This window comes from Pelodiscus sinensis, chromosome 3, assembly GCF_052426305.1.
Source record: "Pelodiscus sinensis isolate ZL-2025 chromosome 3, ASM5242630v1, whole genome shotgun sequence".
NCBI classification, from domain to species: domain Eukaryota; kingdom Metazoa; phylum Chordata; order Testudines; family Trionychidae; genus Pelodiscus; species Pelodiscus sinensis.
The window spans coordinates 68,981,987-69,009,410 of NC_143054.1; the positions used below are offsets into that span (position 1 = coordinate 68,981,987).

General features: G+C 42.6%; 1 long non-coding RNA gene across 2 annotated transcripts; it reads left to right on the forward strand.

The window, feature by feature from the left end:
* The first annotated feature begins 1,752 nt into the window (after positions 1–1,752).
* LOC149524658 (uncharacterized) lies at positions 1,753–27,215 on the forward strand. 2 transcript variants are annotated; one of them, XR_016349047.1, is made up of 5 exons: positions 1,753–1,839; positions 10,023–10,102; positions 14,523–14,638; positions 18,659–18,733; positions 26,930–27,215. It is a non-coding gene; the product is annotated as an uncharacterized LOC149524658 (long non-coding RNA). The 2 variants fall into 2 exon arrangements; XR_016349048.1 differs by lacking the exon at positions 18,659–18,733.
* Positions 27,216–27,424: the final 209 nt, after the last annotated feature.

A 27,424-nucleotide genomic window follows, 5' to 3' on the forward strand; every position in this document is an offset into this window, starting at 1 on the left:
TCTTTAATAGAATTTAAAGAGCCTGTTATCACCCCAGACATGCTAATCTTCAGGGCTTCTTTGAAATAAAAAATGAACCATTATAATTAGACAGTGATAAAGCAAGTGACATTCCTCTATAAAAATTTCTACAAAATCTATACATTATCGTCTAAGATTTTCATTTTAGAGTTTAAATGAGCAGCAGTGAAATAGAAAACAGCCTGCTTATGGTGCAGTATTTAAACTTAAAGTTGTTGAATATGCAGAAGCAAACAATAATTGAGCTGTTGCTTGTGAATTTTCCATTCACACGAAGCAAGTAAGAGAATGGCAAAAATTGAAGCAACATTAAAAGATGTGTCAAGAGGGAAGAAAGAATGTCCAACAAGGTGTGCTTCATTTCCTGGGCTGGAGAAAGATCTCAGTGAGTAGGTTGGTGAGCGTCGACAAAATGGGTACCTTTTCATTAGAACTGGAATTCGTTTGAATGCTTTGCAAATGTCAAAAGACAAGAAATACAAGTCAGAAAAGCAACCAGTTGCATCAGCAGGTTGGTATACTCGTTTCATGAACTGGCATGGTCTCTGTCTTTGGCAGCGAACAGTGATAGCGTAAAAGCTGCCAAGAAACCTTGAAGAAAAAATATAATCTTTCCAAAGGTTCATTATAAAACATCGAAAGGAATATGCATTTGAGCTGTCACAAATAGGAAATATGAATGAAACACAGATGACATTTGGTTTCCTGAGCAATAGAACAGTAACTGGTGTTGGTGAGAAAACAGTTTAAATTAAAACCCCCGGCCATGAAAAAATCCAATTTACAATGACTTTATCATGTTTGGCCAATGGATCAAATCTCCACCCAGTTATTATTTTCAAAAGAAACCTTGCCTAAAGCCATGAAGTTTTCTGGGGCAATCATTGTGCATGTACATGAAAAGGGATGAATGGGTGATAGTGGTTCTACTGAATGGCTGGAAAATGTGTGGAATAAGGCTCCATCTAGACTGCAGTGCTATTTCTGGATATCCTACCTCTTAACAGCAAGCCTGTTATTTCGAAATATAATGGGGTCACTATTCTGAAGTCCCTGTAGATCTCATTCCATGAGGAGTAAGGGACATTTCAGAATAGTGGGTTATTTTAAAATTTGGTGCTTAAGTTATTTTGAAATTGACTGGAAATAAGCTTCGCAATTTGCGTAGCTCATATCGCGTAGCTTATTTTGAGCTATGGATGCAGTTTAGCTGCACCCTAAAGAGACCAGGAGTACTACTCAAGAAACCTTCTTTGCTTGTTTGGGACATGTTTGAGAATGTATGAGGTGAAAAATCTGGCAAAAAAAAAATGAAAACTGCTTTGGTCGTAATACCTGGAGCTTAACATCCAGCTTAATACCTGGAGCTACAACAACTTTATGTGAGCTTGAACAAACTGTTTAAGGGCAGGATATGCAAAATGTGATCTGACTGGATGTGCTCAGGCTTGACAAAGTTGACACAAGGCAGGAGTCTTATGAAGCCCGAAATCAATATGGTTGCACAGTGGATCAAGGATGCATGGAGAGTCCATTCCCTTGGAAATGGTACTAAAATAATTTAGGAAATGTTGTATCAGCAATGCAGTTGATGGATCAGAAGACGCCGCCATATTTGATGATGACACAATGGAGGCTGGTGAGTCTGAGGATGACATTGATGATGTCTTTGGTGACAATGCAGGAGCAACTATTGTTGAAACTGAGTTTAATAAACTGGTGAATTGGAGACAAATTCTGAGTTTGAAGGGTTTTAAGACTTTAAATAAGTGTATTAGAATAATATGAGACATTAAAACATGGATTGTGATTCTGAAGGTATGTGAATATATATTTGTTCAGTTGTTACAGCAGGTTCTTTGTTAGATTGTGTTAAAATACATTTACTAAAACTTTTGTGTGTTTCTTCTGACTCCAACATTTAGAATATAGCTGAGTCCACAATACTTTCTAGGGTCCCTTCCCAAGCAAGCAGGGCAAACTATTGGCGTAATGGGACATTTTATCCACATGGAGAATCTGCAGGCTTGGAGCCTATCAGCTCCCAGTCACTGCTATTCAGTCTTCCAGGTCAAGGGGAGTGGTAGAAAGCAGTGGCCAGCAGGTCCCTTGGCCCATGTTACTTCTTCATCTCCCATTGGCTGGGGGAGCTGAGGAAGCAGTGTGGGGACAAGGGATGTGCTGGCCACTGCTTTCTACCACTCCCCTTGACCTGGAAGACTGAATAGCAGTGACTGGGAGCTGACAGACTAAAAAGTCCCAGTAAACCAGCGGTTTGTCCTGCTGGGCTGGAAATTGAAGTTTGCTGATCCCTCCCCTCCCCATGGAAAAAATTTACACTGACCCATTTATAAGTTGGCCCCCATGCTTCACAGCAGGATATTTTTCAAAAAAGGACGGCTTATAAATGAGTATATATGGTACATTAAATTTGTTCTTGACAATATTAATAATTGTTTAATGAGTTATATGTGTTTTACAGATAGATAGATAGATAGATAGATAGATAGATAGATAGATAGATAGAAAAAATATTTTACTGATTGTGACAGTTTTATACACTCTCTCTCATGGTAGTCTTTCCTGGACTTTTTGAAATAGAGAAATTCTGGTCTTTACCCCAGCAAAGAGGTAAGCTGAGGTATAGGAACAGGGAAAAATATCAAACCTAACATTATGATTTCTTCAAACCTATTGCCCACCCATGGATTCTCTTTCACCCCCAAGTCGCATATTAATAATTACATACAAGCATCCAATTAAAATTATTGTGCCTTTGAGCTGAATACATACTATGTGGGACTCTGGAGATCATATTCCTTTCTATCCAGACAAGCTAAAAGTGAATACTTAGGCTACGTCTACACTGTTTGTTTTTTGTGGAAGAGGAAATGCAAATGAAGTGCCCATTTGCAAATCTTGCACTCTCATTTTCATATTCTCTTCTGATCCTTTTTGCGAAGAGTTTTTTGCAAAAAAACTCGCAGTGTAGACGGGGCTGTTTTTTGGAAAAAAAAAACCCTTTTGCGCAAGATCCCTTGTTCCTCAAAAAATGAGGTTTACAGTGGCCCTGTCTACACTGCAGTTTTTTTCCACAAAAACCTCTTCTGCAAAAAGGATTGGAAGATAATATGCAAATGAGAGCACTTCATTTGCAAATGAGCACTTCATTTGTATTTCCTCTTCTGCAAAAAAAGTATGCTTTGGCATAAAAAGTACACTTATTAAGTTTGCAGATGATACCAAGCTCTGGAGGATAGGGTCATAATTCAAAATGATCTGGACAAATTGGAGAAATGGTCTGAGGTAAACAGGATGAAGTTTAATAAAGACAAATGCAAAGTGCTCCACTTAGGAAGGAACAATCGGTTTCACACATACAGAATGGGAAGTGACTGTCTCGGAAGGAGTACATCAGAAAGAGATCTAGGGGTTATACTGGACCACAAGCTAAATATGAGTCAGCAGTGTGATGCTGTTGCAAAAAAAGCAAACACGATTCTGGGATGCATTAACAGGTGTGTTGTGAGCAAGACACAAGAAGTCATTCTTCCACTCTACTCTGCACTGGTTAGGCCTCAGTTGGAGTACTGTATCCAGTTCTGGGCACCGCATTGCAAGAAAGATGTGGAGAAATTGGAGAGGATCCAGAGAAGAGCAACAAAAATGATTAAAAGTCTAGAGAACATGACCTATAAAGGAAGGCTGAAAGAACTGGGTTTGTTTAGTTTAGAAAAGAGAATATTGAGAGGGGACATGATAGTAGTTTTCAGGTATCTAAAAGGGTATCATGAGGAAGAGGGAGAAAACTTGTTCATGTTGGCCTCTGAGGAAAGAACAAGAAGCGATGGGCTTAAACTGCAGCAAGGGAGGTTTAGGTTGGACATTAGGAAAAAGTTCCTACCTGTCAAGGTAGTCAGACACTGGAATAAATTGCCCAGGGAGGTTGTGGAATCTCCATCTCTGGAGATATTTAAGAGTAGGTTAGATAAATGTCTATCAGGGGTGGTCTAGACAGTATTTGGTCCTGCCATGAGGGCAGGGGACTGGACTCGATGACCTCTCGAGGACCCTTCCACTCCTAATATTCTATGAGTCTATAAGTCTATAAAAATCAAACAGTGTAGACCCTACCTGCTTACCATATGATTAGCCTGCTCAGGAATCTTCTGTCTGTATCTTGGATGTCTGACTTTTAGGTGAAGAAGGGTTAGACATGCTAAACCAAACCTTCCCAATCTCTGCTGTTTCCAGATTAACCTGGAAAACAAGAAGAATAACTGGAAAAAAAGTGAAGTAAACTTTATCTGACCTTAAAAAATGATTGGTTTTAATTTAAGGTGAAATTCTGAGCTAGTTTTTTTTTAACTTGGTTTCCTTGTGTCTTGTTCTAGCAAGGTGAAAATTAGTTCAATACAAATATAAAACTCTTTTTGCTGTAGGGGCTCATGTCAAATACAACGTATCAAATTATCTGTCATTCAACTTCTATTATTGTACACTGTAAGCAGTGCCTAGAACCAAAACATTTTTCCAAGACATGTTCTACAGCTAAATAACTTATATGAGGAAAAGAACAAAGCATACTCCAAGTTTGCTGTAAAGAATGAATACATTTCAAACATAAATGGTTGCTAATGTTCAGCTTTGGATGAGTTGAGTTTTTGCTAGCTATGTAAGAGAAACTGATGAGCAGAATGACTGTCCTCTTAAATCACTTTTGAAGAATCAATGAAATGGGCAAAAATGTGATACCAGCCGGTTCACAAGGAATGTCAAGTTCCTAAGAAATAAGTTTAGAAAATAGAAAGCAAAGTGGAATTATGAAGTACTTAACAAGGAAATGAGTCATCAGAACTAAACTGTGGCAGAAAGCAAAATTATCTCTATGAAAAAATTATATTACTTTGATCTATGTTATTTAGACTAAAACCTCTTGAATCACAAGGTTTCTCTACAACAAAATGTTTTCATTATGAATATGTCAAGGTACAGCTCATTACATTTTTTCAGTCATAGATGATTAATATCTTGGGGTATGTCTACACTACCCCGCTAGTTCGAACTACCGGGGGTAATGTAGTCATCCGCAGTTGCAAATGAAGCCCGGGATTTGAATTTCCCGGGCTTCATTTGCATGAAGCCGGCCGGCGCCATTTTTAAATGCCGGCTAGTTCGAACCCCGTGCCGCGTGTCGGCACGGAGTTCGAAGTAGCTGGCATTTAAAAATGGCGCCAGCCGGCTTCATGCAAATGAAGCCCGGGAAATTCAAATCCCTGGCTTCATTTGCAACTGCGGATGACTACATTACCCCCGCTAGTTCGAACTAGCGGGGTAGTGTAAACATACCCATGCAGTGGTTCTCAAACTGTGGGTCAGAATCCCAAAGTGGGTCACAATACTGTTTCAGTGGAGCAACCAGGTCTGGCATTAGACTTGCTGAGGCCAAAGCCAAAGCCCTCGATGATGGGACTCAGGTTACAGCCCTTCCTCTAGGTACTAATGCTTTCAGGGTTTGACTTTGTCCCCACCCCCAACCTCTGCCTGGGGCAATGGAGCTCATGTGGGGTCAGGCTTAGTCTTGTAGTGCACTGAAGGGGGTTGTGGCATTCTGAAGATTAAGAACCTCTTATTTAATAAATGCTATTAACTACATGCATTTTATGGTGTAATTGAGAGCACTTATGCATACTACGTATTAAGTTAACACCCCACAACTTATATGGTCCAAGTATATGAAGAGGCTAGTAACTAGGAAATTGTAGTTGGTAGCAGAGGATTGGTCTTGATGGAATTAAGACTCATAAATTAGTCTAAGTATTATCTAAAGGTGGCTAGGGGAAAATTATGACCTATGGGTAACAAAAGTATGTTTGATCAAGGCAACAGCTTCATCCAAAATTAAAGACAATAGTAGCTTGGTCAGTCAAAAGAGGTTAAAGCTGTTTCTCATTCCTGTTATCTGAGACAGAGGCAATGCTAGTTACACTCACAAGCAGAACACTTTGGTGCTAGGATGAATAAGACTGAGTCAATTCTTCAAGATACTTCCCCCTATCCAATCTGACAATAAGCCAAATGTTTTCATCCAGTTCCCTATTTCTGCTGGTTGTTGGGATAGTAGGTACCAGGCTTCATCTGCTTTATAAAAAAACAAATTTAGACATAAGCGCCAGTCATCATATTGGTAACATACATGTATAGTCTCACTATCTATGTAAGTGGTGTAACATAAATATTGAACTAATCGCTTAGATTCATGTCCCTTAACATGGTGCTTCAACCACTTTCTCACCAAGCTAAGTTGTAAAGAGTCAGGTTTGTCACAATTGAGGTCCACAATGATAAATTGCTTGATCAGGTACAAAGGATAAATATTTTGTTTTAAGTCTTTATATATCTTCATTCCATATGTAAGTCTGTGCCTAATAACTGTGGCAAAGGCTAGTTTGGTACTATGCTGTGTTTGCACTTTCTCACAACTATAAAATCTCTCTCCATTGCATCAAGCATAGACAAAGATTTTCTGTTGGCAATAGCAACAGATCCTGCAGAACTACACGAATATCAATATGGTTGCAATATAAACATAAAATGTCTGGTTCAGGTCCAATTACACAATAATTGTACTGCACTCTCAAAGACAGGTTAGTATTGTAATAAAAGACAGGCAGCGCTGAGTCAACTGACGCAGGCTCGCAGGGCTGATGCTGAGAGGCTAACAAGAGCAACACAGAGATACTAGCTCAGCCTTGAGCCCAGGCTCTGAAACCTGGGCTGGGGACAGGGTCTTAGAATACAACTCCAGCCTAAGCTTGAACATCTTCGCTGCTGTTTTTAGCCCCTGCCGCCCAAGCCCCATGAGCCCACACCAACTGACATATGCTCTGAGAATCAGTGTTTTGCTTTGCAATGCAGACATGCCCTCTCTTCCCATATGCCATAGAGAAAGCTCTCTAAAATAAGGGGGAAGGTATTTTATCAACACAGCTCTTTGTCTTGCAGTAGGTGGAGAGAAGCTACTCATGCAGCTCTGACAGGCAGTCTTTCTTGTGCAACTTTCCAACAGCAGAGGTATCCTGAAGCCTTCCTATAAATCCGTGGTCACCAATCCATCAATTGTCGACTGGTCAATCCTGGGGGCTAGACCAGTTGATCGCAAGGCTTTTGGGCTACCCCCTCTTGCTGCAACCCCACCCCCAAGATGAACCCCGCGCTAATGCTACCTCCCGGGATGACAGAGATAGTGCGGGCTTCCTGTGGGCTGAGGGGGGGAGTCCCAGAAGTGCGCGGGCTGCTCTTCACCCCTCCCCAAACTGTCATCATGGTACCTAAAACACCAGTCTGTTGCACGCTGGGGACTCTCTTCCCCTGCTGCCTTCCTGTGCACGGGGGAAGGAGTGTGAGAGGGAGTGGAAGTTTGGAACTGCATCAGCTTCAACTGCTCAGGCAGTGCACACTGCCGTGGGGAGCAGAGGACCAAGACGCATGCTGCCTGAGCAGTTGGAGCTGGCGCAGTCCAGGACTTCCACTCTTCCCCTCCCCCCACCGCAGGAAGGCAGCAGGGGAAGAAAGTTCACAATCAAGTAATAACTCCAATGTTTCATCTGAAATAACCTGGGCTGTGTCTAGACTGACATGATTTTCCGGAAATGCTTTTAACAGAAAAGTTTTCCGTTAAAAGCATTTTCGGAACAGAGCGTCTAGATTGGCACGGATGCTTTTCTGCAAAAGCACTTTTTGCAGAAAAGCATCCGTGCCAATCTAGACGCGCTTTTCCGCATAAATGCCCCGATCGCCATTTTCACGATTGGGGCTTTTTTGCAGAAAACAAATCTGAGCTGTCTACACTGGCCCTTTTGCGCAAAAGCTTTGCGCAAAAGGACTTTTGCCTGAATGGGAGCAGAATAGTATTTCCACAAGAAGCACTGATTTCTTACAGTAGGAAGTCAGTGCTTTTGTGGAAATCCAAGCGGCCAGTGTAGACAGCTGGCAAGTTTTTTCCGGAAAAGCAGCTGATTTTCCGGAAAAACTGGCCAGTCTAGACACAGCCCTGATGTTTCTGCTCCATTCATTTCTTGAATAAAGCAATAGAATCATGCTATCTGATGGGCTTTTTCATGTCCTCTCAAAATGAAGAGTCACCAGCAAATTCAATTCCATGTATTTAGCTAAACCAAGATTTGAGCTTTTGAATCCATAAGTGCACTATTTTGTTGCATTAGTACCCCTCTCAGCAGCAATCTCTTCTGACCTAAACTGGGTCACTAACGAAATGAAGACCATATATCAAAAATTGTCAGAGGAAAACATTTAATTTCATTTCCAAAATATGTTTAGGGCTGAAATCTTTAAATCTTCTTTGAATCAGAAAGGCTGAACAATCCACAAAAGTTGTAGTAGATCATATTTTCAATATGCTTTTTTGGGCAAGATTCCTTAAAAAAGTGGTACTGGCAGACCGAATGTTACAACAGATACCAGTCTATTTACATGTTAAAGCTGTCTATGTGTATTCAGGAACTTAAAATAACATTTAGGAGCAATCCAACTTAGAAGTAAATGGATATTTCTTTTATTTGTTTAAAATGCCTAGACAGACTAATAAACTAAGAAAGTAAGTTCCATAAAAGATGTATTCCAAACATAAAAATACAGTTGCACCAAGTATTTGCACTGAAAACTTAAAAGTTATATCTTGGACAAATTCTATAGTTTGTTGTTTCTGATCTTTACAGAAAGTCTGGAACCACATGTGACAATGGATTTGAAAGATGTATTTAAATGCAGACTTATAAATGAGTAATAAAACTTAAATATGTAGATAGATTTGTGGACACTAGATGGATTAAAGAGATGTTGTCCATTTGAGTTACCATGGCCCTGCTAATCAACCATTTACATGCAGCTAGTACAATTTCAACTTAATGTAGATTTAAATTTGTTATATTTTCAGATATTTCTACCTGACTTTTGTGTTATAATAATAGCAGTTATTAATAACTGCTAATTATGTGCTAGGTGCCATGTATTTAGAGTAGCATTCTACAGAGAGAAAAGATAATATAATGTTTAGAACACTAATCTAGAGTTTAAGGAAGCTAGGTTTGAGTTCCTGCTTCGCCAGAGACTTCATGTGGGAACTTGGTCAAGTCACTTTATAAAATTAAAAAATGATCTTATGGACTCCTGTTAGGAAGTCACAGATACATCTGTCCCTGAATTAGTATCTATCACCTAACATGACAAGGGACAATAATGGAAAACTAAAAGGGTACTTTATTTAACAAAAGATAAGTATGCAAACAAAATAACTCAGAGCATGTCTACACTAGGAAATTATTTTGAAATAACTCCTGAAATAACTTATTTCAGAATAAGCTTATTCCCCAGAGAAAGCAGGAGTTACTATTTCGAAATAACCAGCCCATTATTTTGAAATAACGGGCTTAGTGGTGTGGATGTTCTGATTGTTATCTTGAAATAAGGGGAGTTATCTCAAAACAACTCCCTACTATAGACCAGGGCTCAGTGATTTGTGTGGGCATGAAACTCAGAACCCCCTTTTCTCTTAGGGTACATCTACACTGTGGCGCTATTTTGGGATACTTCTGTTATCCCAAAATACCTAGTCCACATCTTTTAAACAAGCCTGTTATTTGGAAATAGCTTTCTAAATAACAGGGTCACTATTCCGACATCCCTGTAAACCTCATTCCATGAAGATTCAGAGACATTTTAGAATAGCGCTCTATTTCAAAATTTGGTGCTGTGTAGACAGCGAAAAATTTTGAAATAAATGACTTCAAAATACACTCAAAATAAGCTATGCAATTTGCCTAGCTCAAATTGCATAGCTTATTTTGAGCTATGGGTGCAGTGTAGACGCATCTTTACATATGTTAAAAAGGACTATATTTGTATGTTACAGATCTCAAGAATCTAGACTTTGAGATTTCAGCTTTCAGGGATGTGGATCTAAACTTATTACTGTGTTTCAGGATGGCAGATAACAGGGGAAGAACTCAGACCCAGAATCAGGATCTCAGAATCCAGATCAGGCTCAGGATGCCTCAAGTGGGTATGTGTGGTGTTGACTCTCAAAGATTTTCTTATCTGACAATGAGAACATGGACTTCCACTAGGGAGTACAGCATTCAGAATCTGTGGGTAGAGTTTTATATCCTTCAGTCTCTGCGCAGATTAGTGATAATCTCACCAGTCCAGTTCCCACCTTTTCCACTAAAGAGAGCCAAACCTGTTAAAAGGGTATCATAGTTCCAAGAAGAAAGGAAGCCTACATGGTTGTCAGATAACTACTAGGTACCATTCAAGATGGCAATTTTAACAAACTTGTTGACATTACCATTTCTCAGGAAAATAATATAAGTTATAACAGACATAAATCAGAACATGTATAGTATAACATAAGCATATGAAGAACACTGACTATATTTCTTCTCCTTAAACATTTCATTGAATTATAGAATCATAGGGCTGGAAGAGACCTCAGGCGGCCAACGAGTCCAACCCCCTGATAAAAGCAGGACCAATCCCAAAAAATCATCCCAGACAGGGCTTTGTGAAACTGGGAATTAAAAGCATCCAGGGAAGATGATTCCACCACTTCCTTAGGTAGCCCATTCCAGTGCTTTACTAAGCTTCTAGTGAAATAGGTTTTTTCCTAATATGCAAACTAGACCTCCCCCACTGCAACTTGAGACCATTGCTCCTAGTTCTGTCATATGTCACCAATGAGAACAGCTTCTCTCCATCCTCTTTGGAACCTCCCTTCAGGTAATTATCAAATCTCCTCTCACTCTTCTCTTGTGTAGACTAAATAAGTCAAAATCCCCCAATCTCTACTCCTAAGCCATGTGCTCCAGACCCGTAATCATTTTGGTTGCCCTTCACTGGATTCTTTCCAATGCGTCCACATTCTTTCCATAATGGGGGCGGGGGAAGGGCAGAACTGGACACAATCCTCCAGTTGTGGCATCACCAGAACCAAATAAAGGGAAATAATCACTTCCCTTGACCTGCTGACAAGGCTCCTATTAATGCACTCCAATAAACCATTAGCCTTCTTAGCTACTAGGGTACACTGCTGAAACACATGGAGCTTCTCTTCCACTGTAAGCCCTAGGTCCTTTTCTGTAGAACTGCTTAGTCAATCAGTCCCCAGCCTGTAACAGTGCTTGGAATTCTTCCATCCCACATGTAGGACTCTGCATTTGTCTTTGTTGAACCACATCAGATTTCTTTTGGCCCAATCCTCCAATTTATCTAGGTTACTCTGGACATTATCCATACCCTCCAGCATGCCTAACTCTCCTCCTAGTATAGTCACATCTGTGAATTTGTGGAGGGTGCGATCCATCCCCATACCCAGGTTATCAATAAAAATGTTGAGTAAAGCCAGCTCCAGAACTGACCCTTGGGACACTCTAATTGATATCATTACCTATTGAGCCCAACAGTCCAGCCAACTTTTTATCCATCTTAAAGTCTGTTTATCCAATCCATACTTCTTTAATTTGCTGGCAAGAATCCTGTGGGAGAGGATCTAAAGTTTTACTAAAGTCAAGGTCTATCATGTACTCTACTTTCCTGATATCCACAGAGACAGTTACCTCATCATAGAAGACAATCAGGTTGGTCAGGGAAGACTTGCACTTGGTGAATCCATGTTGATTATTCCTGATCACTTTCCTCTCTTCCCAGTATTTCAAAATGGATTCCTGGAGGATCACCTCCATGATTTTTCCAGTGACTGAGGTGAAGCTGACCATTTGGTAGTTCCTTGGATTCTCCATCTTCCATATTTTAAAGATCGAAACTACATTTGCTATTTTGCAATCATACAGGACCTCCCCAATGGGCATGCGTTTTCAAAGCTAATAGCCAATGGCTCTGCAATCACATGAGCCAACTCCCTCAGCACCTAGAGATGCATTAGTTTTGACACCATGGATTTTTATACGTCCAACTTTTCTAAATAGTTCTAAACCTGTTCTTTCTCCACTGAGGGCTGCCCACCTTCTCCCCATACTATGCTGCCCAATGCAACAATCTGGGAGCTGATTTTGTCTGTGATGACACAGGAAAATAAAAACATTAAATAGTTCAGCTTTTTCCACATCATCTGTCACTAGGGGTATGTCTACACTACCCTGCTAGTTCGAACTAGCGGGGGTAATGTAGTCATCCGCAGTTGCAAATGAAGCCCGGGATTTGAATTTCCCGGGCTTCATTTGCATGAAGCCGGCTGGCACCATTTTTAAATGCCAGCTAGTTCGAACCCTGTGCCACGCGGCTACATGCGGCACGGAGTAGCTAGTTCGGATTAGGCTTCGTGGAACGAGGAGTACAGCTAATCCGAAGCCTGATCCGAACTAGCTACTCCGTGCCGCGTGTAGCTGCGTGGCACGGGGTTCAAACTAGCCGGCATTTAAAAATGGCGCCGGCCGGCTTCATGCAAATGAAGCCCGGGAAATTCAAATCCCGGGCTTCATTTGCAACTGCGGATGACTACATTAGCCCCGCTAGTTCGAACTAGTGGGGTAGCGTAGACATACCCTAGGCTACTTCCCCCATTCAATAAGTGTCCTGTACATCTCCTGACCACCTTCTTATTGGTAAGATGCCTGTAGAAATCTTTCTTAACTTCTGTGTCCCTTGGTAGCTGCAATTCCAACTGGGCTTTAGCCTTCCTGATTACACCCCTGCATCCTCGGGCAATATATTTATATTCTTACCCAGTCATCTGTCTAAATTTCCACTTCTTGTAAGCTACCATTATTTGTGTTTAAGTTCACCAAAGACTTCACTGTTAAGCCAAGATGTCGCTTATCATACCTGTTTTTCTTATTGCACATTGAGAAGCTCTATTCCTGTGCTTTCAATTATGCTTCTTTAAAATACAGTCAGATCTCCTGGTCTCCTTTTCCCTTCTTGTTAGCATTCCAGGGGATCCTGCCCGTCTGTTTCCTGAGGGAGTCAAAGTCTGCTTTCTGAAGCCTGGGGTCTATATTCTGCTACTTTTCTTTTTTCCTTTGGTCAGGTTCCTGAACTCAACAATGTTATGATCACTGTTGCCTAGGTTGCCCCACACATCTATTTCCATTACAAATTCCTCCTTGTTTGTGAGCAGTAGGTCAAGCTGAGTATGGCCCTGATAGGTTCCTTCAGCAGTTTCACCAGGAAGTTGTCCCCAACATTCTCTAAAACCTTTTTGAATTGTCTGTGTACCACTGTGTTGGTCTCCCAGCAGATGTCAGGGTGATTGAAGACCCCTGTGAGAACCAACCAAGGCCTGTGATCTGCAAGTTGAATAGTAGTAGAGAGGTAGCCGTGTTAGTCTGATCTTGCAAAAACAAAAGGAAAAATGATGTAGCACTTTAAAGACTAACAAGATGTTTTAATAGGTGATGAGCTTTTGTGGGCCAGACCCACTTCCTCAGATCATATTCTGGAAGATTCTGTTATTTGTCTGAAGAAAGCCTCATCTCCCTTATCTACCTGATCTGGTGGTCTATAACAGACATCACCCTTCTTGCTCTCACCTCTAAACTTAATCTGAAGACTCTCAGCAGACTTTTCTCCCATTTTATATTGGAGCTCTGAGCAATCATACTGCTCTCTTATATAAAGTGCAAATCCTCCACCTTTTCTCCCCCCCCCCCCCGTGCTTCCTGAACAGTTTATAACCTTTCATGACAGTGCTCCAGTCATGTGAGTTGTCCTACCAAGTCTCCATTATTCCAATCAAATAATAGTTCTTTGACCATGCCAGGGATTCCAATTCTTCCTGCTTGTTTCCCAGGCTTCTTGAGGTCATGTACAGATACTTAAGATAATTAGATGATTGCCTTACTTTCTCTGCTTGGAGATCTTAAAGTCCCAATACTGTCATAAGCACTCAAGCTAATTTAAAAGAAGGAACAACAAATCGCTTGCTATTATTTCAGAACTTTTTCTTTATCCAAAATGTCATAGAATTTAGATAAATAATAATAACCCACTGACTGACTAAAACTACAAGATGGAGTAAGATATTCCACACTCGACTCAAATCTACCAATCCACCAAACAAATGCTCCCATCAATGAGAGCTGGCAGATTCACTCTGGATTTATCTTAATATTATTTTAATATGATTTGATGAGTGATAAATGATGACTATAGTTTCTCTACTTTCTTGAGGGTGTGTGAAATTGACATTGCAACCCATAATTGTAAAAGCAGAACAGAGACATATATTAATATAGAGGTTTTGGGGGAGTTTATGGAAAGAATTAACTAAGAACTCTGAACATCGAGTCCTTAAGCATATATAGGAAGAGTCTACTAACACTAGAACTGAGTTATTACATATAGTAATAATCACACTTGTCTGCAAGTGGTTTAATCACAGTAGAGGTGTTTCCATTGTGTCTAAGTCACATATATAACCCAGCCCCTTCTTTTCCAACCATGCTTTCATGTTGATACTGCAATAGGATCCAGATGTCTCATGGACTTCTTTACTCAGTCCAAAGGGAAGCAGCTCCAAGCCATTCAAATTGAGACCAGGGACAGAAAGGGATGGATCTCTTCTTCTTGTACATTAAACTGGGTAAGAACATAAGCCACTTTGTTGTCATTATTGGGAAGATATATGGAATTAATTAATTTCCACTAGACTTCGTGGAATATTTCAAAATCACTGGTGGGATTATTCCAATATCTTTCTATATCTCAGTAGGAATGAGGCCATTAATCCCACTCCTGAGGATCTTTTGTCACACTTGAAACCCATGCCTGATCATAGATACTCAGTTGCATTAATGATGTTGATAGTGGATTGGATATTAAAGTGGGATGTTTTCTTTTCTTTACTAGTTTCCACACGTGGATAAAATATTTAGCATGGGCTATTAGTTTGTTGTTTGGGGACCTTATGTCTCTGGTACCCATCACAGAATCCATTTTTAGCCTGTCAGAATCCAAACAGATGGTTACTAGTGCTTCATTGCTACTTGCATCCAGTATTGCCAGCATAGCAATAATTTCAGCAGCTTGTGAAGACTTTGGAGGTACCATTTGTTGCAAAATAATGTCCATCAATACCTATAATGCAGCATAACCTGCACATGGCTTGCCTGGATGAAACTGGCAGCTGCCATCAACCCACTCACAAATCAGCGTTAGTCTTTTTGAATGATGTATTTAATTTAAATGGAGAAGGTTCCTTCATAATGTCACGATTCATGCTTCTAATCCTGGACGAATAGTGTAATAGACACTTTATTTACCTGAACATCTCTGTCTAACAAACTCAATGTCCAGCCTGAAATGAAGGGATTAGACACCCAGTCTTTATTAGCCTTCCCTTATAACCCTCCAGTACTTTAATCCCCTGAACTGGATGTCTCTTGATTTTAGGAGTGACTCCTAGTGAAGATGAGGGATGTTGTAGCACCTGTGTCTAATAAAGTGATGTAATGACTTGTTCCAAACTCTTCCTTAAGAATAACTGTAGTTACAGGCACATATTATTTGAGATTGGTGCTACACAAGAGGGAGGAGGGAGACTGGTTCTGGTCCATTCTCTGAAGGGGGATTTTAAAATACAGAAAGAAAGATCAGATCCACAGTCTTTGATTGAAGAGATTATTCAGAAAGTTTGCACAGTATGAAGGAGAGGGAAAGGGCCCCATACTTATTGGTATTATAGGTACTTATTGGTGCCCCAATACCAATACTCTTCAGAGGATGGTCCAGAACCCACTTAAGTCATTCTCATATTTTCTATTAAACTACTTCTCTTCATCAGCTTTAGTCTGATTTTGATAGCTTTAGTTATTTACCATTGCTTAGGATGGACTAAGGTCTAAGAATTCATTAGGGGTGCAATGGTTGCCTTTGTTTTCCTTAACCGCAAGAGTTTCTATCTTTTTCTTTCCCCAGTTCTTTCTGTAATTCAAAGCTTCCTACATCATGCTTGATAGATCTTTCAAATTAACAGCATGTATATTCACATGGCCCATGGAAATCTTGATAGGTAATAAACCTTCGATTAAGGACTCTTTAAACTCAGAGGTTTCACTTTCAGCAACTCTATTCCATGGAAAAGACATCATATGAAACAACCTTTTTTTTTTTTTTTTTTTTGTTTGCACCAGATATTTTTCAGGCTCCTGGTTTGTTTCTCAGAATAGAACTTCCCAATGATATTCTCATGAGGATAGTATAACTTGAACACCACACCATATAGCTCCCCAACGTCCCTGGCATTTGCCACTTGCACATCTACTGCCAATGCCTCACAATTGTCTCCATTTATGCCCTCACATATTAAGGCGACTGTATCCACATGGCTCAGAGCTGGAATACTGCTGGTCTTGATAAGCCAGTCAAAAACAGATTCTTTATTGAGAGCACCCAAGTTTTATCCATGGACTGAACCCTTTCTGGCTTGAATGGTTTTGTTTCATACCCAGTTTCCAGTTGTTTGTTCATGCCATATTGCACCACTATAGTTGTTATTAGGACTAATGAAGGACGTAAGTTCCCTTTCCCCTACGTGGTACCATTTCTTGGACATCTAAGTGTTGCAGAAGGCCATACTGATATTGCCAGTTTCCTTCCTTCATTCCACACATCCATGCTATCAATGGACACCTTTCTATTCAAATCTGTATCACTGGTGCTTTGGGACTTGTATCTCCTTAAGGGATCCATCTGGATGGTACTTACCACCCCTTGGGTTTTTCTGATAATTTCCTTTAATACGTTGATCTTAAGATTACAGGAAGAATGGTTGGTAAAGCTCTCTTTAGCATTTTTGACCTTTTTAACCATATCTCTCAGGGTGTGTCTAGACTACAGAGTTTTGTCAACAAAAGTGGATTTTTGTCGACAAAACTATACCTGCGTCTACACTACCACTGAGTTCTGTCAACATAACGTCGACAGAACTCAGCAGTTTTGTTGATGCTGGTAAACCTCATTTTACGAGGCATAACGCCTTTTGTCGACAGAGTTCTGTCAACAGAAGGTGTTATTGCATCTAAGGTTGTGTCTAGACTACAGGGTTTTGTCGACAAAACAACTTGCTTTGTCGACAGAACTGAATGTAGTCTAGACGCTCTTTGTCGACAGAATCTTTGTCGACAGTATCTGTCGACAAAACTTCTGTCGACAAAAGCCTGTAGTCTAGACGTACCCTTAGTGCTTGAGAATCTCCCAGTTCGGTTGCCAGCATAAAGTTATCTTTGTCCTTCTCTGCTAGACAGAAATTAAGATCTTTCACTTGTTTCTCCAATTGATTGGTCTTCATCATCTGATTACAGACTTGAGCAGACAATGCATTGGTATGTACCATTAATCACAGGGGTCTGATGTCATTTAAACTCTAAAATGGCACCATGCAGGGACTTGATACGTTTGCCCAGCTCCTTCGCAACTATTGCAAACCGCTAAATCAGAGCCCATTTCCTCAGCTTTTTACTGGGTTTTAGTTTGGATGCTACAAAGCCTTCTCAATTAATGTTCAGTGTTTAGAGCATTGTCTGCAACAAATAGCTCCTCCTCCCATAGATTCTTATCTCTCCCGAAAAAATTCACTCTGTACACCAATGAGATTGTATTGCACTGCTGTTTTCCATCTGTGAGATTTGTACTTCTTGTTGCTGCTCATTTTCTGCTACTGATGGTCTTGTAGTATTACAGTAAAATAGGACAGCGTGTATGTGGCTGTCATTTGGTACAAGATGTTCTGTAGACTGTGAAGGTCAGGCAGTTGCTTAGCTGCTGGACAGTGGTGTCAGAGCTAGCTCTAAGGTGCATATGTTGCTCTCTGGGTCTTAGTAAAAATCAGAGAAGAATTCAGCTCCTGGGAGCATTATGATGGAGCAAAAGCTACCAATTGGTGGAGTGTGAGCTGATTCTGTATTTATTCTCTATGGGCTTAAAACTTGGAACAATAAACTGTGTATTCATTGAGTCCTATTGACCAAAAATTCTATTGAGTCACAAATTGCTTCCCTAAGCTTTTATAACCTGAGCAGAGAACAGCAGCTCCTTGGGTCTTATTGGCCAGAGATACCAGAATTCATGGCTTCCATGGTCCTTACAACCTGAGCCAGAATTGCCTTCATATTACTATTAAGAAAACAGCTTACCTTCTGCAAGGTCAAAGGACTTTGGCAACATTTAATCTTATAGAAAGAGGTATAACTAAAATAATGCTATGATCAAAATCAGGGGTCCCGCTGCACTCATCAATTTGTAACTGAGGGAAAATTAAAAGATGATGTTATGGACTCCTGCTAGGCCTTATGGCTGTCCCTGAACTGGCCTTATGGACTCATGTCTGTCCCTCAAATGAATTAGGATTTATCACTTTATTAATCTCAGTGTAAATTATGATAAGGAACAATAAAGGTAAACTAAAAAGATACTTTATTTAACCCAAGATAAATATGTGAACAAAGGAACTCAGTAGCTTGCATGGGCATGAAGCCTGGAACTCCTTAACCCTTATATTTAATAGGAATAGACTCAGATGTTATAGATCCCAAGAGTCTATGGACTGGATCTTGATGTCTTGGCTTTCTTGATGATGGATCCAGTCCTCCTCCTGTGTTTCCAGATGACATACTATAGGAAGAACTCAGACCTTGGAGACCAGGATCAGAATCTCAGAATTTGGATCACGATACCTCAGGTGGATGTGTGGCATCAACTCTCAAAAATCTTATCTGATGATATGAATGTGGGCATCTACCAGGGAGGATAGCACCCTTTAGTCTTTGTGTGGTGCTTTTGAAGCCTTAGCTTCTGGACAGACAGTGGTCACTTGTCTAGTCTTTTCCTTGCCTTTTCCACTTATATAAAAGATGTCAAAGCTCCAGGAACAAAGGTAGCCAACATGGCTGTCAAATGACTACTAGATATCATTCAAGATTATAATAATTTTAACAAAATGTTTGACATTAATATTTCTCAGGTAAACAAGGTAAGTTATAACAGACACAATCAGAACATGTATAGTATAACATAAGCTTATGAATTACCAATTATTCTCTCTGAATCTCTGGTCCCTAACTCTAAAATGGGATGATGAGGATGATAACACTTCTCTACTTAGTGGAAATGAGGCATACAGATGCTATGGTAATGGAAGCTATACAAGTATCATATATAGCTGTTTTTCTTGACTGAGACGACCTGGATTCGATTAATGGCTCTGCCACTTTCCTGCTATGTGTCCTTCTACCTCTGTTTCCACATCTGTAAAATGAGGATAGAGTTATTGACCTCCTTTCCAGAGTTCTTTGAGCTTTACAGATTAAAAATCCCATTCCAGAGCTGAGACAGTATTATAAAAATATGACTTTATTTTATAAAATAAATTATAGCTAAAATATAGGAAATGATTGTTTAAGTAAGTACATTCATGTAAATACTAATATAAAAATAGAAACAGTCTGTTAAACTGATATTTCATGTTCAGAGATTCTCAATCAGTTCTTATTGCATTAATGGAGAAATATGGGAGCCCTCCAGTGGCCACAGAAATATTTCTAAATTTCCATAGATTAGCTACATTTCTGTGAATCTTTCATATTTAGTTAGATGCAGTTTTCTGACAAAGACAGACATAGCTTGGAATAACAGGAATTTGTATCCCCTCCCTTTCACTTGGAATTTCAGGGGAAGCCAATGTACCATCTCTTTTTTCCTTATGCACTCCCTTTTCCCAATAATCCCAGGCCATGCGTATTTCTTCCCATCGATACTCTAATGACTCATCTTTTGCCCTTTCACTGGCTCTCTCATCTTCAAGTATTTGCTGGTGAAAAGAATTCTTCCCCCTCATGGGAATGTTTGGTTGGCTTGCTCCTCCCATACTCAGATTAGCTATATCAACTTGTTAGTGTACTCAGCACAAATCCTCTATGGGAGTTGGGAAATGGGGCTGCTCTTCCCTTTTGGAGACAATAGGAGCCTCATGGGAGAGCCAGCTGCCTGCTTAGCTATCAATTCTGCAATATGGGCACAGGAAACACTTGTGCAAAGTTGATCTGAGATATACCAAGGTGATCAGTAATAAAACCTAGATCCTAGGCACTTCAGGGTGACTGCATAGGGTTACCAGGTGTCCGATATTGACCCAAATATTCCAGTATTTTCGCCACCTGTCAGGGGAAAAAAATCAGAAAATACGGGACATTTTAGGTGTCCGGTATTTTCTGATTTTTTTCCTTTCAGGAGGTGAAAATAGCAGACACCTGGCAACCCTATACACACTCATCAACTGGGCCTAACCCCCAAGCCACTGGCCCCAGCCCCTGGTACCCTCCCGGCCACTTACCTCGTTCTGCATGGAAGCTGTCTTTTTTTTTGTATTTTTTTTTTTATAAATAACTGGGGTGTTTTATTTTTTGATAAATAACTGTCGGGGTCTTTTTTTTTTTTGTTGCTGAAGAACTTTGGTCTCCCCATTTCCTCAACAGTGTTTTTTTTTTTTGAGGGGGGTGTTCAGTATTTTTGGATAAACCGTCTGGAAACCCTATGTTTGAAGCCCTATACTAAGTTAGTGGGAAAATAATTATTTCCTATTTGTACTAGCCAGCCATAGAATAATAGATCATAGAATCAGAGCTGGAAGAGACCTCAGGAGGTCATCAAGTCCAGCCCCCTGCCCAAGGCAGGACCAATCCCAACTAAATTAACCCAGCCAGGGCTTTGTCAAGCTGAGACTTAAACACCTCTAGGGTTGGAGATTCCACCACCTCCCTAGGTTACCCATTCCAGTGCTTCACCACCCTCCTAGGCAACGTCTAGACTACCTGGCTCCGTCGACGGAGACATGTAAAATAGTTTATTCGACATAGTAAAAGAAACGGGGAATTTAATAATCCCTGCTTCATTAAAATAAAAATGGTCACCACACTGTGCCAACGATCAGTTGATCCAGCACAGCACGGCAGTCTAGACGCGGTGCGGTTGACAAAGGAAGCCTTTGTCGATCGCTCCGGTAAACCTCGTTTCATGAGGCATACTGGAGCAGTTGACAAAGGCTTCCCTTGTCGACCACGCTGTGTCTAGACTGCCACGCTGTGCCAGATCAGCTGATCATCAGCACAACGCCGTGACCATTTTTATTTTAATGACACAGGGATTGTTTAAATCCCAGCTTCTCTGACTATGCTGAATAAACTATTTTACATGGCTTCGTCGACGGACACATGTAGTCTAGACATAGCCCTAGTGAAATAGTTTTTCCTAACATCCAATCTAGACCTCCCCCGCTGTAACCTGAGACCACTGTTCCTTGTTCTGCCATCTGTCACTACTGTGAAGTGCCTTTCTCCATCCTCTTTGGAACTTCCCTTCAGGAAGTTGAAGGCTGCTATCAAATCCCTCCTCACTCTTCTCTTCTGCAGACTAAATAAACCCAAATCCCTCAGTCTCGCTTCATAGGTCATGCGCTCCAGCCTCCTAATCATTTTGATTGCCCTCCACTGGACCCTCTCCAATGTGTCCACATCCTATCTACAGTGAGGGCCTGGACACAATATTCCAGATGTGGCCTCACCAGAGCCAAATAAAGGGGAAAAATCAATTATCTGGATCTGCTGGCAATGCTTCTCCTAATGCACCCTAGTATGCCATTAGCCTTCTTGGCTACAAGGACACACTGTTGACTCATATCCAGCCTCTCGTCCATTGTAATCTCCTGGTCCTTTTCTGCTGAACTGCTACTTAGCCATTCAGTCCCCAGCCTGTAACAATGCTTGGGATTCTTCCACCCCAAGTGCAGGACTCTGCATTTGCCCTTGTTGAACCTCATCAGATTTCTTGTGGTCCAATCCTCTAATCTGTCCAGGTCACTCTGGACCCTATCCCTGCCCTCCAGCGTCTCTAGCTCTCCCCCTAGCTTAGTGTCATCTGCAAACTTGCTGAGGGTGCAATCCATCCCCTCATCCAGCTCATTAATAAAGATATTGAAAAAAACTGGTCCAAGAACTGATTCTTGGGGCACTCTGCTAGAAACCAGCCACCAACCTGACATTGAGCCGTTGATCACTACCCTTTGGGCCCAACAGTCTAGCCAGCTTTCTATCCACCTTAGAGTCCATTTATCCAGTCCATACTCCCTTAAAATTCTGGCAAGAATATTGTGGGAGACTGTATCAAAAACTTTGTTAAAGTCAAGGTATATCACATCCACTGACTTTCCCATATCCTCACAGCCAGTAAAGAACATAAGAACGGCTGTACTGGGTCAGACCAAAGATCCATCTAGCCCAGTATCCTGTCTGCCGACAGTGGCCAGCACAAGGTGCCTCAGATAGGGTGAACCGAAGACAATGATCAAGCCATTTGTCTCCTGTCATCCCTCTCCAGCCTCTGACAAACAGAGGACAAGGACACCATTTTATCCCCTGGCTAATAGCCTTTTATGGACCTAACCTCCATGAAATTATCTAGCTTCTCTTTAAACTCTATTATAGTTCTAGCCTTCATAACCTCCTCTGGCAAGGAGTTCCACAGGTTGACTACACGCTGTGTGAAGAAGAACTTTCTTTTATTAGTTTTAAACCTGCTACCCATTAATTTCATTTGGTGTCCTCTAGTTCTTCTATTTAGGGAACTAATAAATAACTTTTCTTTATCGGCCCTCTCCACACCACTCATGATTTTATAGACCTCTATCATATCCCCCCTCAGTCTCCTCTTTTCTAAACTGAAAAGTCCCAGTCGCTTTAACCTCTCCTCATATGGAACCCATTCCAAACCCCTAATAATTTTAGTTGCCCTTTTCTCAACCCTTTCCAAGGCCAAAATAACATTTTTTGGGGGAGTGAGGAGACCATATCTGTACACAGTATTCAAGATGTGGGCATACCCTAGTTTTATACAGGGGCAGTGAGATATTCTGGGTCTTATTTTCTATCCCTTTCCTAATAATTCCTAGCATCCTATTTGCCTTTTTGACCGCCGCTGCACACTGTGTGGAAGTTTTCAGAGAACTGTCCACGATAACTCCAAGATCTCTTCCCTGATTTGTCGTAGCCAAATTAGCCCCCATCATACTGTACATATAGTTGGGGTTATTTTTCCCAATGTGCATTACTTTACACTTATCCACATTAAATTTCATTTGCCATTTTGTTGCCCAATCACTCAGTTTGGTGAGATCTTCTTGGAGTCCCTCACAGTCTGCTTCTGTCTTGACTATCCTAAACAGTTTGGTATCATCTGCAAACTTTACTACCTCACTGCTTACCCCTTTCTCCAGATCATTTATGAATAAGTTGAGCCTTCCAGAGGCTGGAGAAGGTGGGCGCCTTCCTGGTACAGGGTGGAGATCATGGTCCTTATTCAGGTTTGAGGGAGATGTCCCCAATGTCCATGATCTCTGCACTAGACAGAGGAACACAGCTGTCTATGGCAGGATAGCTGCCAGCCTGGCCACCAAAGGCCACATGCGAACCCAGGAGCAGGTTTGCATAAAAGTCAAGTTGGTTCAGCAAGACCCCCAATCCTGAGCTTCCCCTCCCTCTTCTTCCACTTGCTTCCCCCTTCCAGATTCCTTCTCCCCTCTCCCACCCTCTCTCTTCCCCTCTTCCACCTCCTTTTCCCAGTCTCCGTAGAGGTTCATTCCCCCCAGTTTTGTTCAAGAAACCCAATTTCTATTTTTGAATATACGTGTCTTATTTGACATCAGGAAGGGGGCTAGGGAGCGGTTAGTGGATGGATGTGAGGGAGGAATGGTGCACGAGCCCCAGGTGGGGAGGACCGGGGAGGCTGTGAGAGCTCCTCAGAGTGGATGCTCTCCCTCAGGGCCTCCTGGATCCTGACAGCCCCCCGATGGACCCCCCCAGATGGCAGCCTGCAGCAAGTGCAGCCGGGCTGATGGCAATGACCCCATGAGACACACCGACATGCCCAGGGGCAGCTCTGGCTCCATGTGGCCGAATGCTATGGTGTCCCAAGTGTGAGCATTCAGGGCACTTCAAGACAGGACTGCTTTGCTGTCCCTCATCGAGGTAGACAAGGAAGCAGGGAACCCTGGGAACTGTCTGTCCGGGATGGGGGTAGGGTCCTTTTAAGCACGGAGTTCAGTTAGCCTCAGGCAGCAGCCCCACACACGGGGTTCGCACTAGCCGGCTTTTAAAAATTGCGGCGCCGGCTTTATGCTAATGAAGCCCAGGAAATTCAAATCCCGGGCTTCATTAGCAAGTTCGGTATGCATACATTACCCCCCTAGTTCGAACTAGGGGGGTAGTGTAGACATACCCTAAGTCCTAACCTGATGCCCTGTTGGCACTGTTTCCAATTAAGAGTTAACTATTTCGAATTAAGTTAATTCAAATTAAGCTAAATCAAAATAATGCATCTAAACAGAAAAACTATTTTGAAATAGCGTTTTGCTATTTTGAAATATTGCATCCACACTGAGTGGACCCTGAACCTAAGTTAAGGCTGCACGGAACCAGTGCCGACAGGGCATCAGGTTAGGACTTAGTATGTGGGGCTGTTGCCTGAGGCTAACTGAGCTCTGTGCTTAAAGGGACCCTACCCCCACTCTGGACAGACAGTTCTCAGGGTTCCCCGCTTGCTTGTCTATCTCGATGGAGAACAGCAAAGCAGTCTTGTCTTGGAGTTCCTAGAGGGCCTGCACTTGGGACACCACAACACTCAGCCACATGGAGCCAGAGCTTCCCCGGGCATGCCGGTGCATCTCATAGGGTCATTGCCATCAGCCCGGCTGCACTTTCTGCAGGCTGCCATCCGGGGGCTGTCAAGATCCAGGAAGCCCTGTGGGAGAGCGTCCACCCCAAAGAGCCCTCAGAGCCACCCTGTCCTCCCCACCAGGGGCTTGTGCCCCGTTCCTCCCTCTTGTCCTTCCACTAATGCCTCTCTAGCCCCCCTTCCTGATGTTAAATAAAAGACTTTTTTTTTCAAAAATAGAAACTGTTTTTTGAACAAAACGGGGGGGGGGGGGGTGAACCTCTGGGGAGACTGGGGAAAGGAGGTGGGAGACAGGAGGAGAGAGGGTAGGAGGAAAATTGGGAGGAGGGAGCTGGAAGGGGACATCAAGGGGAGGAAGGGGGAGGGGAAGCTCAGCCATCAGGGGTGGGGGTCTTGTTGGGACACATGTCTCCCAGCACAGCGGGTGTGGTGGCCTAGGCATCCCCAGGGGGATGGGTGTGGAGGTTGAGTTGTGTTGTGTGGAGATTGAGGAGGGTGAGGAGGTTGAGGAGGGAAAGGCAGGAGGGGGAGAAGAAGTGGGAGGAGGAACGGTACCTGGGGGAGGGGGCAGCATGCCCTGGAGCAGCACGAGGCAGTACACTCTGCACCAGGATCTGCAGATGGGTACAGATGGTATGACCCTGGGCAAGCAGATCCCTCCGGAACTCCCATTCTTCCTGTGCCCAGTGCTCCATGATGCAGGTCAGGGCTTGCAGGGCTCCCAGGTGCTGCTCTCAGTATGCCTGCTGTGTTGCGGTCTCCTGTGGAGCCCTCGGGTTTGGGAGCATTTCCCGGGTGGGGTGGTGTGCTCTGCATGTGTAGCTGGTGCGGCTGTGGAGAAAGTGGTCAGTTCTCCCTGGGGACACAGTGGGTGAAGCCCAGCCCCCCTCTGTGAGGTGAGGATGACCGTGCCCTGCACCATCAGAGCTGCTGTACTTGCACAGAGGCCATGGTCAGAATATCTGGCTATCCCCAGGAGTGGGAGCTGCCCCGAGACCGCACTCATGCCCCTGTGCTGTGTATAGTGTGGGTGAGGTGCGGGGGGAGATGTTAGAGGGGGCTTGTGAAGGGAGGGTGTCCTTCTGTGTCCCATCCCGGTGTCAAGAGCATGTCAGGTCTCTTCACACACGCATGTGGCTATCAGGCCATGGCCCCTGTGTGGCAAGCAGCTGGAGCCACCTGCTTGGGAAGGGGACAGTGACAGCACTTACATGGTGTGGTCTCCCTGGACGACCCTGCTGACTCCTCTCCTGGGACTGCTTGGGGGTTCTGCTGGAGTGGCAGCTCCTCCTCTGTGCCCTGGTCAGGGTCCTCTGGTGGTCCCCGGGGTGGCATGGACCGCACCGCCCCCCAGGATGCAGTTCAGAGCATCAAAGTAGGGGCAGGTGTTTGCCCCTGCTGAGGAGCTGCTCCGAGTGGCCCTTGCATACCCCTGCTTCAGCTCTTTAATTTTCAGGCGCACCTGCTCCTGGGTGTGCCTGTGGCCATAGATGTCCGTGTTCCTCCATCTAGCGTGGAGATCATGGACATTGGGGGCCTGCTGCTTAACCGCAATAAGTTCCATGATCTCTTCACTAGTCCAGAAGGAAGCGTGGCATCTACAACCAGTGGCTGGCTCCTAAGTGCTGGGGGACAGCTGGCTGGCACTGGCTGCCTGGCTCATCATGGGGCCACTGGATCAGGGGCAGAGACTGCTGGCAGGCCTGGATCTGGTTCATGAAGTCTGGCCAGAGTCTACCCCTTTAAGGGCTCCGGGACTGGGGGAGAGGAGAGAAGTTTTCCTGGCTTGGCCCAGTGTGGCCGCCAGGGAAAACTGGGAAGGACTGGAGGCCAGCAAATTCAAATTAAGTGTCTATACAGCACTTATTTCAAATTAGTTATTTCAAATTTGGCATTACTCATCATAGAATGAGGTTTACCAAATTCAAATTAAGTGCTCTGCTATTTCAAATTAAATTTGAAATAGCGGTTTGCATATATAGATGCTATTAAAGTTAATTCAAAATAATAGCTGTTCTTTCGAATTAACTTTGCAGTGTAGACATACCCCGATAGATCATAGGGTCAATACTTGGGCCTGTAGTCCTCTAATTTTTTCTTCCAAAATTGTGACTAACTTGCATTTAATACAGCTGAAATCCCTTCTTTCTTCTAGGAGGAAGACAAACATGGCACATGATGTGTAGGTAACCACAGCAGAGCTATCACCATCCATACCTGCCTTTCTTCTGAGAGATTCCTCAGTTGTTATTCAATGCCTCCCTGAAGGGAAAACTCCCTGTTAACAGCTCCTGTTCCCAAGCTTCCTGGTCACTGACTCACTCCTTTATAAAGCCCTGGACTGCCTGATAGCTCCTCCCCCTGATTAAGGCTCAAGCAATGAGCAGAGGCTTCTGGTATTCAAACCCTGATTAGAAGTTCACAGCTTCCACCTGCCAGCCATAGCACACACTCTGTAAAGGGGGGGGGGGGGGGGGAGGGTAGATGGGGAAAGGGAAAAAACCAAACAAACAGCCAAACACAAGCTCAGCACACAGCAAGAAAAACACAAACACACAAACTAGAGACAGACCACTTCCCTTAAGGTTCCTGTATTAGCTTCCTCTATTTGGAGAGCTCCCTCTCCAAACTCCTTGTTAACAGCTCCTGT